Below are 18,952 nucleotides of genomic sequence, written 5' to 3'. Positions count from 1 at the left end.
ATCAAACAAATCCTTCTCAATTTCAGAAACCAAATAGACCGTAACACAATAATACTAGGTGATTTTAACATGCCTCTCTCACCACTGACAGATCCTCCAAACAAAAATTGAACAAAGAAGCCATAGATCTCAATAACACAATAATTTAGACTTAACAGACATTTATAGAATATACCATCCAACCAAGAGCGAATACACCTTCTCAGCAGCACATGGATCCTTCTCTAAAATAGACCATATATTATGCCACAAAGCTAATGTTAGCAAATACAAGAAGATAGAGACACTACCTTGTATTCTATCAGATCATAATGGATTGAAGTTAGAAATAAATGAAAGAGTAAAAAACAGAAACTACTCCAACACCTGGAGATGAAACAATATGCTATTATATGATGAATGGATAACAGAAGATATTAGGAAGGAAATTTAAAAATTCTTAGAGGTAAATGAGAACAAAGAAACATCATACCAAAATCTCTGGGACACTATGAAAGCAGTACCTAGAGGAAAATTTATTTCATGGAGTGCATTCAATAAAAGAAGTAAAATTCAACAAATAAACAACCTAACACTACAGCTCAAAGCCCTAGAAAAAGAAGAACAGACCAACACCAAAAGTAGTAGAAGACAGGAAATAGTTAAACTCAGATCTGAAATCAATGAAATGTAAACAAAAGAAACAATACAAAAAAATTGACAAAATAAATAGTTGGTTCTTCGAAAAAGTAAACAAAATTGATAAACCTTTAGCCACACTAACAAAGAGAAGACAAGAGGAAACCCAAATCACTAAAATTCAGAATGAACAAGGAAATATCACAACAGACACGATTGAAATACAAAACATAATTAGAAGCTATTTTGAAAATCTATACTCCAACAAAATAGAAAATTTCGAAGACATCAACAGGTTTCTAGAGACATATGAATTGCCTAAACTGAACGAGGAGGACATACACAATTTAAATAGACCAATTTCAAGTAATGAAATAGAAGAAGTCATCAAAAACCTACCAACAGAGAAAAGGCCTGGACCAGATGGGTTCTCAGCAGAGTTCTACAAAACCTTTAAAGAAGAGCTCATTCCAATTCTCCTCAAAGTATTCCATGAAATAGAAGAGGAGGGAACCCTCCCAAACTCATTCTATGAAGCCAATATTACCCTGATACCTAAACCAGACAGAGACACATCGAGGAAAGAAAATTTCAGACCAATATCCTTAATGAACATCGACGCAAAAATTCTCAACAAAATTTTAGCAAATCGCATACAAAAACATATTAAAAAGATAGTGCACCATGATCAAGTGGGTTTCATCCCAGGGATGCAAGGTTGGTTCAACATCAGGAAATCAATAAATGTAATTCACCATATCAATAGACTTAAAGTCAAGAATCACATGATTATTTCAATAGATGCAGAAAAAGCATTTGATAAAATACAGCACCCCTTCATGCTCAAAACACTAGAAAAAATAGGGATAGTGGGAACATTCCTTAACATTGTAAAGGCCATCTATGCTAAGCCCATGGCTAATATCATTCTAAATGGTGAAAAACTGAAAGCATTCCCCCTAAAATCTGGAACAAGGCAGGGATGCCTTCTTTCACCACTTCTATTCAATATCGTCCTTGAAACTCTAGCCAGAGCAATTAGACAGTCCAAAGAAATTAAAGGGATCCGAATAGGAAAAGAAGAACTCAAACTATCCCTGTTTGCTGATGATATGATTATATACTTAGAGGAACCAGGAAATTCCACCAGAAAACTTTTAGAACGCATAAGTGAATTCAGTAAAGTAGCAGGATATAAGATCAATGCACATAAATCTAATGCATTTTTATACATAAGTGATGAATCTTTGGAAAGAATAATTAGGAAAACTACCCCATTCACAATAGCCTCGAAAAAAATAAAATACTTGGGAATCAATCTCACAAAGGAGGTGAAAGACCTCTGCAATGAGACCTACAGAACACTAAAGAAAGAAATTAGAGAAAACCTTAGAAAATGGAAAGATCTCCCATGTTCTTGGATAGGCAGAATTAATATTGTCAAAATGGCCATACTACCAAAAGTGCTATACAGATTCAATGCAATTCCAATTAAAATCCCAATGACATACCTTACAGAAATAGAGCAAGCCATTATGAAATTCATCTGGAAGAATAAGAAACCAAGAATAGCTAAAGCAATCCTTAGCAGAAAGAGTGAAGCAGGGGGTATCGCAATACCAGATCTTCAACTCTACTACAAAGCAATAGTAACAAAAATGGCATGGTATTGGTACCAAAATAGAAAGGTAGATCAATGGTACAGAATAGAGGACATGGACACAAACCCAAATAAATACAATTTTCTCATACTAGACAAAGGGGCCAAAAATATGCAATGGAGAAAAGATAGCCTCTTCAACAAATGGTGCTGGGAGAATTGGAAATCCATATGCAACAGAATGAAACTAAACCCATATCTCTCACCATGCACGAAACTAAACTCAAAATGGATTAAGGACCTCGGAATCAGACCAGAGACCCTGCAGATTATAGAAGAAAAAGTAGGTCCAGACCTTCAACATGTCGGCTTAGGACCAGACTTCCTCAACAGGACTCCCATAGCACAAGAAATAAAAGCAAGAATCAATAACTGGGATAGATTCAAACTAAAAAGCTTTCTCTCAGCAAAGGAAACTATCAGTAATGCGAAGAAAGAGCCTACAGAGTGGGAGAAAATCTTTGCCAATCATACTTCAGATAGAGCACTAATCTCCAGAATCTATAAAGAACTCAAAAAACTCTACACCAAGAATGCAAATAATCCAATCAACAAATGGGCTAAGGAAATGAATAGTACTTCACAGAAGAAGATCAATAAGCAATCAACAAACATATGGAAAAATGTTCAACATCTCTAGTAATAAGAGAAATGCAAATCAAAACCACCCTAAGATTCCATCTCACCCCAATTAGAATGGCGATTATCAAGAATACAAGCAACAACAGGTGTTGGCGAGGATGTGGGGAGAAAGATACACTCATACATTGCTGGTGTGCAAATTAGTGCAGCCACTCTGGAAAGCAGTGTGGAGATTCCTTAAAAAACTTGGAATGGAACCACCATTTGACCCAGCTATCCCACTCCTCGGCCTATACCCAAAGGACTTAAAATCAGCATACTACAGAGATACAGCCACATCAATGTTCATAGCTGCTCAATTCACAATAGCCAGATTGTGGAACCAACCTAGATGTCCTTCAATTGATGAATGGATAAAGAAACTGTGGTATATATATATACAATGGAATATTACTCAGCCATAAAGAATGATAAAATTATGGCATTTGCCATAATTGGAGAATATCATGCTAAGTGAGATAAGCCAATCTCAAAAAAACAAAGGATGAATGATATCGCTAATAAGTGAATGATGACACATAATGGGGGGTGGGAGGGGTTAGTGTTAGGGTTAGAGTTAGGGTTAGGGAGGGGGGCAAGAATGGAGGAAGGAAGGACTGTATAGAGGGAAAAGAGGGGTGGGAGGGGTGGGGGGAAGGGAAAAAATAACAGAATGAATCAAACAACATTACCCTATGTAAATTTATGATTACACAAATGGTATGCCTTTACGCCATGTACAAACAGAGAAACAACATGTATCCCATTTGTTTACAATAAAAAAAATGGCATGGTATTGGCACCAAAATAGACAGGTAGAACAATGGTGCAGGATAGAAGACAAGGAGACATGCCCACATAAGTACAGTTATCTCATACTAGACAAAAATACCAAAAACTTACAATGGAGAAAAGATAGCCTCTTCAACAAATAGTGCTGGCAAAACTGGAAATCCATATACAGTAAAATGAAATTAAACCCCTGTCTCCCACCCTGTACAAAACTCAACTCACAATGGATCAATGATCTAGGAATTATATCCCTTCATTCTTCTCTTCCCAAAGGTAGAAAAGGTAGGCCCAAATCTCCATCACATTGGTTTAGGACCAAACTTCCTTAACAAGATCCCAATAACACAAGAAATAAAAGCATGATTTAATAAATGGGATAAATTCAAACTAAAAGTTTTTTCTCAGCACAGGAAACAATAATGTGAAAAGAGAGCCGACAGAGTGGGAGAAAATCTTTTCCACACACACTTCAGACAGAGCACTTATCTCCAAAGTTTATAAAGAACTTAAAAAACTTTATACCCAAAATACAAAAAAAAAAAAAAAAACAATCAATTAATGGGCTAAGGAAATAGGCAGACACTTCACAGAAGATATACAGGTGACCAACAAATATATGAAAAAGTGCTCATCATCCCTAGTAATTAGAGAAATGCAAATTAAAATCAGCCTAAGATTTCATCTAACTCCAATTAGAATGGCTATTATCAAGAACACAAGCAATAATAAGTGTTGGCATGGATGTGGGGAAAAAGGCACACTCATACATTGCTGGTGGAGTTGCAAATTGGTGCAGCCACTCTGGAAAGCATGTGGAGATTCCTCAGAAAACTTGGAATGGAACCACCATTTTACTCAGTCATCCCACTCCTAGGTTTATACCCAAAGGACTTAAAATTAGCATACTACAGTGACACAGCCACATCAATGTTCATAGCAGCTCAATTCATAATAGCTAGATTGTGGAACCAACCTATATGTCCTTCAATTGATGAATGGATAAAGAAACTGTGGTATATATACACAATGGAATATTACTCAACCATAAAGAAGAATAAAATTATGGCATTTGCTAGTAAGTGGATGAAGTTGGAAAGTATCATGCTAAGTGAAATAGGCCAAGCCCAAAAAACTAAAGGCTGAATGTTTTCTCTGATAAGTGTATGACAATATATAATGAGGGAGGTGGCAGGGGGGAAGAGAAGAATGAAGGAACTTTGGATGGTGTAGAGGAAAATGGGTTGGGAGGGGATGGGGGATAGAAAGATAGTAGAATGAAATAGTATTACCCTATGTATTTGTATGATTACATGAATGGTGTGAATCTACATTGTGTACAACCATAGAAATGAAAAAGTTGTACCCCATTTGTGTACAATGAATCAAAATGCAGCCTATAAAAATAAAAAAGATTTTAATAAAAAATAAGAATTTAAAACATGGATTATTCAAAGTAACAGAATAAATGAACAGGAACAATTACTGAGGAAGTCCATACATAAGACTTACTGGAAAAAAAAAGGAAAAAAAAAGACTTATTGGGTAAAGACTTTTAAGTAATTGTCTAAATTTTATTCTCTAAAACATAAGGGAAAATGTATACAAACAAGTAAAGAAATTCAGGAGAATGATACAAGAACAAAACAAGAATATAAACAATGACATAAAAATTATGAAAAGTAACCAAATTCTGGAGATGAAACACAATTACCGAAATAAAAAGTCCACTACAGGAGTTTTCAGCAGATACGAGTATTCAAAAGAAAGAAAGCTTGAAGGAAGAAAAATTGAAATTGTCAAGGCGAAGGAACAGAAAGGAAAAAGGAACAAACAAAAGCCTAAGGAACTAGTGGTACATAACCAAGCAACCATACATTTATATATACATTTATATATATATATGTATATATGTGTGTGTGTGAGTGTGTGTGTGTGTGTGTATGTATGTATGTATTACATTTATGGGGGTCTCAGAAAGAAAGAAAAAGAGAAGGGAGAGAGAGTCGGACAGAGACAGAAGACAGAGAGATTGGCAGAAAGATTACTTGAAAAACTAATAGCCAAAAACTTCCCAATTTTAATGAAAGACATAAATTCACAAGTCCAAGAAGTTCAACGAACTCCAAGTAGAAAAACAGAAGAAACTCACACTAAGAAACATAATCAGACAGGCTAGAAGAGTAAAATTAAAAATTTTTGCAAACAAGTTTTTGTCAATTCCTTCTGGTTCAAGGAAGAGAACCGGAAAATACAATGTCACTTATTCAAAACCAAACCTAATCAAACTAAATAAAGTCAAAGATGGGGGGAAATCTTGAAAACAACAAGAGAAAAGAAACTCATCATGAACAAGGAATGCTCTTAAAATTATCAATGAGTTTCTCATCAGAAATTTTGGGGAGTTGTTTACTTCCTGCAGTGTGGACACTGTGGCCACATCCCCACTGTTTTTCATATCCAATAGGATGACTCTGGAGATGGTGCCCAAGAACTTGCAGCATCTGCAGGCTTGTCTGCTGTGTTCACTTATCAAGATACAATATACCAGTTTGAATATAATGGTTGAGATAAATGTGATGCATACCTACAAATGAAGGATAACTGAAAGAATGGTGTGTGACTGCACCAGCTCTTCCTTTGATGGAATCATGGTGATCAGTCCAGAGGACTTTTGGGTCTCCAAGTGGCAGCAAGTCAGTAATTTTAATTCAGGTGTGTATACAGTATCCGTCACTGGTCGCCTGCCCCAAGGAATCATGGTGAAACTGAAAAGTCAATGAATGACCTGAATCCAGGGATGTGGCTATAAATGCCTAGCAGGATGCAGATTGTCAGCATCTTTGCTCTCTACCTCCTTCTTCTGCTTACTTTTTGTTGTGGAACTAAACAGGAAGAACTTCAAATACCCTTGCCCTTCAACTCTGAGAATCAGCAAACTATTGAAGGAGCAACACATCCTGTCCCTGAGCCATTTCTCCTTCTTGGGACTACTGGTAAATTTGGAGGGGGGCTTTGGACTGGGGGATTCACACAGACTGAATTGGGGAGGAGTGCAAGATGCTGGTTTTCCTACCCATGCCCAGAGCTGTTCCCTTGCCAATGGGTCATACTCTGGATTGAATATCAATCAACATGAATGCCTGGAAAATTCTTAAAGCCATGACACATGCATTACCTTCCTCTCCATTTCTCAGGCACAGTAAGAGTTCACATGTCCAGTAAACACCATCCCAGCACAGGAAAGGCCTTTCTGCTCTCGTTATCTGTCTCTGGTCCTCCAGAGGTGCAGCCTTCCTAATGTGCTTGCTTGGGTTTCTTTGGAAGTTCTGGAATCCTGAGGCAAAGTAACTCCTCAGTGTGGTAGTCCCATTGTCTAGTGGTTGTATCTTCCTGCCTTCTAGACCTGGAAAATCAGTCTCCCTTGAAGAAATCTGGAGGCTTCTTAAGATTTGCCCCTCAGTTGTGTTTAATATTACTTCTTTTCCTTCTTTGTTTCTGTTTTCTTTTTTACTGATCTTCCTATACATTTAGCCAGTCTCTTCTGCATTTTACATTCCCTTCCTAGAGAACTTCTGGCCTCACATGGCTTCTGGGCTGTGTCTGGGTTGTTTGTGTTTCCAGAGAAAGCTAGTCTTTTCTTCTCTGGCCTAGGAGGGAACCTTGCATAAAGTACATTGACCAAGATGAGTTATTTGTTTTAGAACTTAAAATTACCATAAATTTCAAAAAATTATTGGGACCAATATGGCTGTGGTAAATTTAAAATATTGGAAAAAACTGTGAAAAAGAATTCCATATCCAGCAAAACTGTTCTTCAAAACTGAATGAAAATTAAGATATTCTGAGATAAATAAGAGATGGGAGAGCTAGTTTCCATTAAACGTGCAATACAAGAAGTGCTCAGTTTAAATTAAAGAATGTTGAACAATAACCCAAACTTGAATGAAGATATAAGAATTTCCAGTAAAAGAAATTACATAGACATATATAAATGCAAATATTGTAATTTTGGTTTGTAGCTCCACTTTTTGTATTCTATAGGCTTTTAGGAACAAATGCATAAAAATAATTATAACTCTGTTATTGGACACACAATATATAAAGATGTAATGTGTAGCCAAATGTGGTAGCACATACCTGTAATCCAGCTACTTGAAAAGTTAAGGTAGAAGGATCACAAGTTCAGGGCCAGCCTGGGCAACATAGTAGGACTTATGGCAAAATAAAAATAAGAAGGGCTGGGGTTGCAGCTCAGTGCTAACCTACCATGGCTTCTGGTGCAATCCCTAGCATTAAAAAAAAGATATAATGTGTAACATTAATGACATAAAGGGGAAACAACGTTTTATAGGAGTAGAGTTATGAGTGAAATTAAATTGTTATCAATTCCAATTAGATTGCTATAACTTTAGGATATTGCCTTACTCTGTTTGGTTTTACTTTAAAAGAACACCACAGACTGGGCTCATTTATAAACAATAGAAGTTTATTTGTTCCATGGAGCTGGATACTGGGAAATCCAACATCAAGGTGCTGGCATCTTGTGAGAGTCTGTGTGTTACATTATCCCACTGGCAATAAAGTGCAAGAGAACATAAAATCAGGAGGGTGTCAAACTCAATTTTATAATAAGTCCAGTTGTTTTAGTCAGCTTTTTTGCTGCTGTGACTAAAGGACCTGACCAGAACAAATGTAGAGGAGGAAAAATTTATATGAAGGATCATGGTTTTAGAGATCCTAGTCTATAAAAGTTTGGCTCCGTTCCTTGGGCTTGAGGTGAGGCAGAACATCATGGTGGAAGAGTATGGTAGAAGGAAGTGACTCGCATGGGTATCAGAAAGTAGAGAGAGAGGTATTCACTTGCCAGATACAAATATATACCCCAAAACCACACCCCCAATTCCCACTTCCTCCAGCCACACCCTACCACTTCAGTTACCACACAGTTAAACCCTATCAGAGTATTAATTCGCTGATTGATTAAAGACTCTCACAATCCAATAATTTCTCCTCTGAACCTTCTTCCATTATCTCACATGTTAACTTTTGGGGGACACTTCACATCCAAACCATAATACAAGTCTTGAAGTAGCTAACAAATTCCAATATCTATATCATGAATTCATTAATGAGAGCAGAGCTCCCATGAACTAATCATCTCTTGTTATGTTGCACCTCCTAATGCTGTTGCATTGGGAATTAAATTTCCAACACATGAATTTTGGGGAACATATCCAAAGTATAACAGATGTTATATGTAATCCTCATGTCATTCAATAAGGGTAAGATCTACAGAATATACACAAAAGTAAATGAGAGGAGAATCAAAGATTTTTACTTTTTGTGTGTGTGTGATACAGAAGATCAAAACTAGGGCCTCATGCATGCTAGGCAAACCCTATACTGAGCCACATCCCCAGTCAAAAGCTTGTTATTTTAAAAAAAATCAACTAAGCAAAAATAAGGCAGTACTGGAGTAAATGAGCAGGGAAAAGTTATTAAACATACACAAAACAAAAACCATTGCAGAAGTCTTTTTTATTAATAATTACTCTAAATATCAATGTATAAAATTCTCTATTCAAAAGATGGAGATTGCCAAAATGGAATTTTTTAAAAACCATAATCCAACCATATGTTATCTACAAGACCACACTTTTGAATCAAAGAGAGAAGTATATCAAAATTAAATGATTGGCAAAGTATATATGCAAACAGTTGATATACAAAAGTTAGGATAACTATACTTATATCAGACAAAATAGACTTGAAGGAACTGGGTACATTGGTGCACACCTGAAATCCCAGCAGCTCAACAGAGGCTGAGGCAAGGGGATCACAAATTCAAAGCCAGCCTCAGCAACTTAGTGAGGTGAGAAGCAACTCAATGAGACCTGTCTCTAAATAAGATACAAAATAGGGCTTGGAATGTAGCTCAGTAGTCAAGCCCCTGAATTCAACTCCCAGTGCCAAAAGAAAAATTGACTTGAAAATGAAAATATTACTAGAGATAAAAATCAATATTTTATATTGGTAAACCTTTCCATCTATATTGAAGTTCTAAAAATTATAAATATGTATACACATAATAGAGCCCCAAAATATATGAATCAGGTTGCCCAAATGGAGGGTAGACACAGTACTGAATAATAATAGTGAAAGAATTCAATATCCCACTGTTGCATTTATTTTTATTTATTTATTTTTAATTTGTTCTTTTTAGATATACATGACAGTAGAGTGTATTTTGACATAGTATACATACATGGAGTATAACTTCCCATTTTAGGGGTTGTACATGATGTGGAGTTACACTGATCATGTATTCCTATATGAACATAGGAAAGTTATGTCTGATTCATTATATGGTCTTTCCTATTCCCATCTCCCCTGCCTTCCTTTCATTCCTCTTTGTCTAATCCAATGAACTCCTTTTTTTCCCTCCCCCATCCTTACTTTGTGTTAGCATCCATATATCAGAGAAAACATTTTGCCTTTGAACTGCTATAAACATTGATGTGGCTGCATCACTATACTCTGCTGATTTTAACTCCTTTGGGTATATACAAAGAAGTGGGATAACTGGGTCAAATGGTGGTTCCATTCCAAGTTTTCGGAAGAGTCTCCATACTGCTTTCCATTGTGGTTGCACCAATTTGCAGTCCCACCAGCAATGTATGAGTGTATCTTTTTCCCCACATTCTCATCAACACTTATTATTGCTTGTATTCCTGATAATTGCATTCTGATTGGAGTGAGATGAAATCTCAGTGTAGTTTTCATTTGTATTTCTCTAATTGCTAGAGATGTTGAACATTTTTTCATTTATTTATTGACCTATCATATTTCTTCTTCTTCTGTGAAGTGTCTGTTCTGTTCTTTTGCCCATTTATTGATTGGGTTATTTTGGTTTTTGTTGTCATTTGAGTTTATATATCCTGGATATTAAAATTCTCTATCAAAGGTGTAGGTGGAAAAGATTTTCTCACATTCTGTAGGCTCTCTCTCTTCATGTTATTGTTTCCTTTACTATGAAGAAGCTTTTAAGTTTGATGCCATTACATTTATTGATTCTTGATTTTACTTGCACTTTAGGAGTCTTGTTGAGGAACTCATTTCCTAAGTTGACATGATGGAGAGTTGGGCCTACTTTTTCTTCTAGTAGGCACAGGGTCTCTGGTCTAATGCCCAGATCCTTGCTCCACTTTGAGTTTTGTTCAGGGTGAGAGACAGAGTTTAATTTCATTTTGCTACAGATGAATTTCCAATTTCCCCTGCACCATTTGTTGAAGAGGTTATCTTTTCTCCCAAGTACCTTTTTCTAGTATAAGATAACTGTATTTATGTGGGTTTGTCTCTATGTTTTCTATTCTGTACCATTGGTTTTCATGTCTGTTTTGGTGCCAATACGATGCCATTTTGTAACTATAGCTCTGTAGAAAAATTTAAGGTCTGATAGCGTGCTTCCCTTTTCTTGCTAAGGATTGCTTTGACTATTCTGGGACTCTTACATTTCCAAATGAATTTCATGACTGCTTTTTCTATTTCTATGGAGAACATCATTGGCATTTTAATAGGAATTGCATTATATCAGAATAGTGCTTTTAGTAGTACGGCCATTTTGACAATATTAATTCTGCCTATCCAAGAACATGGGAGATTTTTCCATCTTCTAAGGTCTTCTTCAATGTCTTTCTTTAGTGTTCTGTAGTTTTCATTGTAGTTCTTATTCTTTTTGTTAGATTGATTCCCAAATATTTTAATTTTTTTAGGCTATCATGAATGGGATAGTTTTCTCAATTTCTCTTTCAGTTGATTCATCACTGATGTATAGAAATGCAATTGATTTGTGGGTCCTAATTTTATATCCTGCTACTTTGCTGAATTCATTTATGAGTTCTAGAAGTTTTCTGATGGAGTTTCTTGGGTCTTCTAAATATAGAATCATGTCATTGGCAAATAGGGACAGTTTGGTTCTTCTTTTTCAAGTTGTATCTATTTAATTTCTTTCTTCTACCAAATTGCTCTGGTTAGAGTTTCAAGGAATATATCAAAGAGAAGTGATGATAGAGGTCATTGTAGCCTTGTTCCAGTTTTTAGAGTGAATGCTTTCAATTTTTCTCCATTTAGACTGATGTTGGCCTTGGGTTTATTGTATACAGCTTTTATAATGTTGAGATATGTTCCTATTATCCCTAGTTTTTCCAGTGTTTTGAACATGAATGGATGCTCTATTTTATCAAATGCTTTTCCCACATCTATTGAGATAATCATGTGATTCTTATCTTTAAATTTATTAATATGATGTATTAAATTTATTGATTTCTGTATGTGAACCAACCTTGCATCCCTGGGATGAACTCCACTTGATCTTGGTGCGCTATCTTTTTAATGTGCTTTTGTACACAATTTGCCAGTATTTTATGAAGAAATTTTTGCATCAGTGTTCATCAAGGATATTGGTCTTAAGTTTTCTTTCTTTCATGTGTCTGGTTTTGGTATAAGGGCAATAAGTAGCTTCATAGAATGAATTTGGAAGGGTTTCCTTCTTTTATTTTTCATGGAATAACATGAGGAGGATTAGTGTTAGTTCTTCTTTGAAGGTCTGATAGAACTCAACTGAGAATCTATCTGGTCCTGGACTTTCCCTTGTTGGTATGCATTTGACAGCATCTTCAATTTCATTACTTGAAATTGATCTGTTTGAATTTTGTATGTCCTGATTCCATTTGGGTAGGTCATATATCTCTAGAAATTTGCTGATTCTTCAAGATTTTCTATTTTATTAAAGTATAAATTTTCAAAATAGTTTACTATATTTTAGTAGTGTCCATAATATTTCATTTTTCATCACAAATTTTAGTAGTTTGAGTTTTTCTCTTTCTCTTCATTAGCTTGGCTAAGGATTTATCAATTTTATTTATTTTGCAAAGAACCAATTTTTTATTTTATTGATTTTTGAATTTTTTGTTTCAACTTCATTGATTTTGACTGATTTTAATTATTTCCTATTGTCTGGTGTTAAAGTAATTTGTTTTTATTTTATCATTGATTTCTAATTTTATTCCATTATGATCGATAGAATGCAATGTATTATCTCTAGTTTTTTATATTTTCTAAGAGTTACTTTATGTCCTAAGATATGGTCTATTTTAGAAAAAGATCCATATGGTGCTGAGAAGAAAATGTATCATTCATTGATGGATGAAATATTCTATAGATCTGTTATGTCTAAATTATTAATTGATTAATTGTATTTTTTAATTCCATAGCTTCTTTGCTTAGTTTTTGTTTGGATGTTCTATTCAGTTGTGAGAGAGGTGTGTTAAAGTCACCCAGTATTATTGTGTTGCAGTCTATTTTATTCTTGAAATTAAGAATGGTTTGTTTCATGTTTGTAGATGTTCCATTGTTTGGGGCATAAATATTTATGATTGTTATGTCTTACTGATATATAATTCCCATAAGCAGTACAAAATGTTCTTCTTTGTTCCTTCTGATTAACTTTGTCTTGAAGCACACTTTATCTGATATGAGATTAAAAACTCTGCTTATTCATGAGATCCATGTGCATGATATGTTTTTTCCCATTCTTTAACCTTCATTTCATGAATGTCTTTGCCTAGGTGGTGAGTCTCTTGGGTCTTTTTTTTTTTTTTTTAATTTAATTTTCCACTATATGTCTTTTCATTGATGAATTAGGCCATTTATATTCAATACTATTATTGAGAAATGATTTTATTCCCTGTTATTTTTATTTACTTCTGTTTTTTAGTTTAGATTAGTTTCTCCCTTGATTGACTAGTCTTCTGGTATAGTTCTTCCCTCTTCTGGTTTTCACTCTTATTTATTTCTTCTTCATGAAATATTTTGAGTATGTTTTGTAGTGAAGGCTTTCTAGCTGTGAATTCTTTTAACTTTTGTTTATCACGGGGAGTTTTTATTTCATCATCAATTCTGAAGTTTAATTTTGCTGGGTATAGTATTCTTGACTGATGTCTATTTTCTTTCAAAGCTTGGTATATATTATTCCAAGCCCTCCTAACTTTGAAGGTCTGGGTTGAAAAATCAACTGAGGTGTAGATTGGTTTCCCTCTAAATGTGACCTGTCTTCATTTTTCTCTGGAAGTCTTTAAAATTCTGTCCTTATTTTATACATTAGGGATTTTCATAATAATGTGCTTTGGTGTGGATCTGTTGTAATTTTGTGGATTAAGAATCTTGTAAACTTCCTATATTTGATTTTTCATTTCATTGCTTAGATTTGGGGAATTTTCTGATATTGTTTCATTGAAAATACTATGCATTCCTTTGGTTTGTATCTCTGAGCCTTCATCTATCCTGATAAATCTTAGATTTGGTCTTTTCAAGTCATATTTCTTGGAAGTTCTGTTCATGGTCTCTTAACATCTTTTCTCCACAATCAACTTTATTTTCAAGATTATATGTTTTGTCTTCATTGTCTGAAACTCTGACTTCCACGTGGTCTAGTTTGTTGGTGATTTTTTCCTTTGAATTTTTAATTTGGCTTACTGATTCCTTCATTTCCAGGATTTCTGCATGATTTTTTTCAGAATCTCTCTTTATTGAAGTGTTCTTTCACTTGCTGTTTTTTCTCTCTGATTTCACTCCTGACATCATCCTTTACCTCACAAATCAGTTTAACTATGTGCATTCAAAATTTCCTCTCTGACATTTCTTCAAATCTGATGTTGATCGATTCTTTTATTGAAGTATCTTGGTTTGTTTGGGACAATTTATTCCCTTGCTTTTTCATGCTGTTTATGTGTCTACCCATCTAACAGTATGGATCTGAGGCAATAGAATTTCTACACTGTGGACTTATAATGTCACTGAAAGTTTCCAGTATCTCACTGTTTATAGGATGACAAGTAATAACAACAAATGCAAACAATATACAGCATTAAAACAAATAGTTCCTTCTATGACATTTATAGAATGTTAATTATCACAATAAATATAAATGATATGATTAGTTACTGGTTACAGTAAAAACTCTAAGCTTGCAATTTCAAATAGTGGACAGGGAGAGAACAGAAGTGATGTAGGATGTGATGATTAAGAGGGAGGAGAGAAGATAGAAGTAATCAATTAAAGGAAGTGTGAAAGAGAGAACAATAGAATTGGCTGTTAGCAGAAGAAAGAAAGAGAATCAAGTGAAAAAATAAGTGAGAGAAACGTATATATAAAGTAAAAAATTTAAAAATTTAAAAATAAAAATAAAAAAATAGAAAACAACACTGAAATATACTAATTGAACATCCTAATTCTCAAAATACTGATACAAGAAAAATAACTGGCTTCCATAATCTATAAATGATTAAAAACAAAAACAAATATGTATAAATGTCCATGAACCATTAAGGTCACAATTAGAGAAAAGAATAAAAGATCTCAATGAAAAGTTAATTGTTTTTGTTGGAGTTCAAAAGATTCTCAGATTCCAATCTCAGCAGGGGTAAGTGGGGTCATCTGGAGTGTGATGCTCCAGGTTCTTCCCTGAATGCCAACTGGTCTGGAGATATTAAATCAGTTCGTATCCAGGGCCCAGCAATTGCCAGTTCATACTGGAAGACTGCACCCCAGGGATCTCCCCTGGATTCCACTCATGTGGTGGAGGAAACAATCTTAGTCCACTATGTCACCTGTGGACCCCACATTTCCTGGTCTCAGGTTCAGTCTCCAAACTCAATCTCTCCCAACCTGCCCTTTGGAATTCCCATCCAGGCACATCTCTCCCAGCTATTGCTTTAAGTAGCTGGATTGGAGGGGAAGGGGAATGCTGAGTGAGTTTTCAAGACCAGTAGTCCCCTGTGTAAACCTCTCTCAATGTTTGATTTTCTCCTGGTCAATTAAGTACAATCTATGTTGTGCAGTGTGGATTTGCAAGACCTGTATTTTGAGCCAAAACTAAGCTGAACTGATAAGATTATAGTTCTCACAATCTCATCATTTTACCTCCAAACATTTATGCATTAAGATGAGTTTTGGGGGAACATCTCATATCCAAACTGCAATATTCCACCCATGGCCTCCCAAGCTCAGGTCCATCTCACAATGCAAAATGTATTTAATTTATCTCCAAGAATATCACAGTTTTAAAAGTTTCAGTATTACCCAAAGGTCTGTGTCCAACATCTCCTCTGAGACTCAAGGAAAACTCTTGACTGTAAGCCCCTGTAAAAATCAAAAGCAAGTTACATATATCCAATATACAATAGCACAGAGTAAACATTCCAATTCCAAAAGGGAGGAATAGGGGTACAGAAAGAAGAGATGGGATCAAAATAGAGCTGAATCACAGCCTGACAAACAGGTTCTGTAGCTCCACACACATCATTTATGATACATAATGGGGAGATGTTCTCTCCAAAAGGTTTGGACAGCCTCATTTTTTTCATTGCTGGTTGCATCACACATAGGCTGTGTTTTAGCCTAGCTGTCTCCACAATCAGCAGCTTTTCTCAGCAGTCATTCCATATTACTGGCACATCTTAATTCCTCAGGTTTCCATAGTTTCAATTTTACCTTCTCATCTTTGTGCATAACTCTCGCAGGGACAGTTTTCAGGGATTCCAACCCTGCTACATTTTTTCTGAACTTCTAGGCCGTTCTTTGAAAACTCAGTGTAAGACTTCATGATACCTTAACTCCAGAATTCTGAATTCTGGCAGAGCCATCATTACATGGATGATGCAAAGATCTAATATCAGCTTGCTCATTACCTGGGCCTCTTGGAATCATGGCTTCAGTAGCTTCTGAATGGCTGCATGACTGAGCAGAGTGAAACAAGTTCTTAGGCAAGAAAACTGCCCCTGTGATCTCTTCTCAAATAAAATTTCTCTTCTTGGGTCTGAAATGGTGTGGTCTTTCAAATTCTGGAGATGCCTTCAAGTCATCTTTCCTATTATCTCTGTGCAAGGTACTTAGCATCTCTTTAGTTGCTATAATCTCTTTAATGAACACATTTTATTTTCCTTTTTCCCAGTTTTACATGTATTTTCTATCCATACTGCAAGTTTTTCTTAAACATTCAGTTCTAATTTCTGCTCCTGAAACTTATAGTAACACTGTCTAGGAGACTCTGGCACTGTGGTGATGGTGGAGGGGATGGCAATGTTGAGAAGGGAAAGGTTGTGCACCAAGGTGCAGGATTTCTATAATTGGCTTGATGAGTCACTTGATGAAATGGACAGTACACTTGATGAACAGCAATATATTCAACAAAACACAAAAAGTTGACAAAATTCTTGCACCACCTGAAGGCCAAGATGAAGGTGTATGAAAGTATGAATATTTAAGGCAATTACGAACTTAACAGACTTGCCAAAAAGTTCTGGCTGAATGCCATTCAGATACTTGTACTCAAATGATGAACCATGGATTTTTCTTTGTTCAGCTCATAAAATTCCAGAAGTGTCCTGCTATAGACTACACTAGACACAAACCTGATGGTGCCGCATGTCTTCTGAATACCAATAAACATTTTCAAATCAGGGTTGGCATAAAAGAATCATCTGTAGCAAAACTAGATGACTATGTAGAATTTACAGAATATTTTCACAAACTTATTTTCAATACTGGCAGGTATTTCATGAATATGAAAATGAAACATTTTATGTCATCAACTTATTAAATTCACTATGAAATATAATTTGATGTTGAAGGATAACCTGACTATACAAAATTTTAGAAGAGGAAGATCAGAATTCAGTTTCTGGGGAAAGAAGCATGAAGGGAATCAGAGAAAAATGTATTGATCACATCATTAACACTAATTTTGTACTATATATGTCATTTTATACACTTCAATCATCCATATTATAGCTTCTTTGTTTAGTGTAGGTTTTTGTGTGTTGTATGTTGCCTTTAAAAATGGGAAATACTTTTTAAAATTATTAATAATCTGTATCCTCACCAGTGTGGTACTCATGGTTTTAAAATGAGATTAGTATTGTCTGTTTATATTTGTTAATAAAAGAATTTACAGGGGAGCTGGGGATATAACCCAGTTGGTAGAGTGCTTGCCTCACATGTTGAAGGCCCTGTGTTCAATCCCCAGTACTACAAAAAAAAAAAAATTTAGTTTATTTTTTTAAAACTGTCTAAAAGCTGATAGCAGTAGCCATGCCACTGCTCAAATTCTCTGTTGCCTTCAAACAATCCATCACATTTAAATTCACATCAAATCTCAGAACTTGGGAAAAATGTAAACAAGTTTTTGGCCAGAATGTAATGCAACTAGCTTCTAGTCTAGCTCCCAATATCATGAGTACAGTCTGCATTTCTATTTGCATTCTCATCTTCTGAGCTCCCATAAGAATTGCTCATCAACATTCTAAGTCTTCTCCAACCTACATTTTCAAACTTTCCCAAACCAGTTACAAAGGCTTTTGAACCAAATGGTCAGATTAATCACAGCAATGACCTCACTTCTCAGTACCAATTTCTGTTAGTCAGTTTTGTGTCACTGTGACAAAAATACATGATGAGAGCAACATAGAAGAGAAATTTTATTTTGGTTCACAGTTCCAGAAGCTCAATCCATGGTAAGACAACTCTATTGCTTTGGGTTCAAGGTGAGACAGAACACCATGGTGGAAAGCTGCTTACCTCATGGCAGCCAAGAAATAGGGAAGAGAAGGGGCTATAGGGGGAAAAAACCCTTCTAGTGTGTGTCCCCAGTGACCCACTTACTCCAACTGACAGTTAACATAGTCTTCTCATTCAAACCAAGACAGACAGTTTAGATTCTAGCTCTTAAATCTAATCATTTCACCTCCAAACATTCCTGCATTAACTAATAGGAGCTTTTGGGAGACACCTAATATCTGAACGATAACATCTCTCTTTGAAGGTTTTTGATTCTACTTCAACTCCGAAGGATAGCTTTGAAGGATACAAAAGTGTTGGTAGGTGTTTATGTTCAGGGCTTGGAACAAATCTTACTTTCAGGGCTTGAATCCAACTTTCCAAGTCCTCCTGGAGTTTAGAGTTTCTGTTGAGAAATCAGAAGTAATTATGATATATACACCTCTATATGTGAGTTGATTGTTTCTCTCAAAGCTTTTAAAACTATTTTTAGACTATAAAAGTAGTAAATCAATGTTGAATTTCCTGAGCTTAATAACTGTTCTGTGGTTATATAAGAATATTCTCCTTTTTTGGCAACAGAGATTGAACCCAGGGGCACTTAACCACTGAGCCACATCTGCAGCACTTTTTGTATTTTATTTAGAA

General features: G+C 35.3%; 1 pseudogene; it reads left to right on the top strand.

Moving 5' to 3' along the window:
• Nucleotides 1-5,387: 5,387 nt before the first annotated feature.
• LOC124986365 (MOB-like protein phocein) lies at nt 5,388-17,539 on the top strand (annotated as a pseudogene).
• The last annotated feature ends 1,413 nt before the right edge of the window (nt 17,540-18,952 follow it).

Source organism: Sciurus carolinensis, chromosome 6, assembly GCF_902686445.1.
Source record: "Sciurus carolinensis chromosome 6, mSciCar1.2, whole genome shotgun sequence".
In the NCBI taxonomy this organism is placed as follows: domain Eukaryota; kingdom Metazoa; phylum Chordata; class Mammalia; order Rodentia; family Sciuridae; genus Sciurus; species Sciurus carolinensis.
The sequence above is the reverse complement of the archived record's forward strand: the minus strand, read 5'-3'. Positions and strand labels throughout refer to the sequence as shown.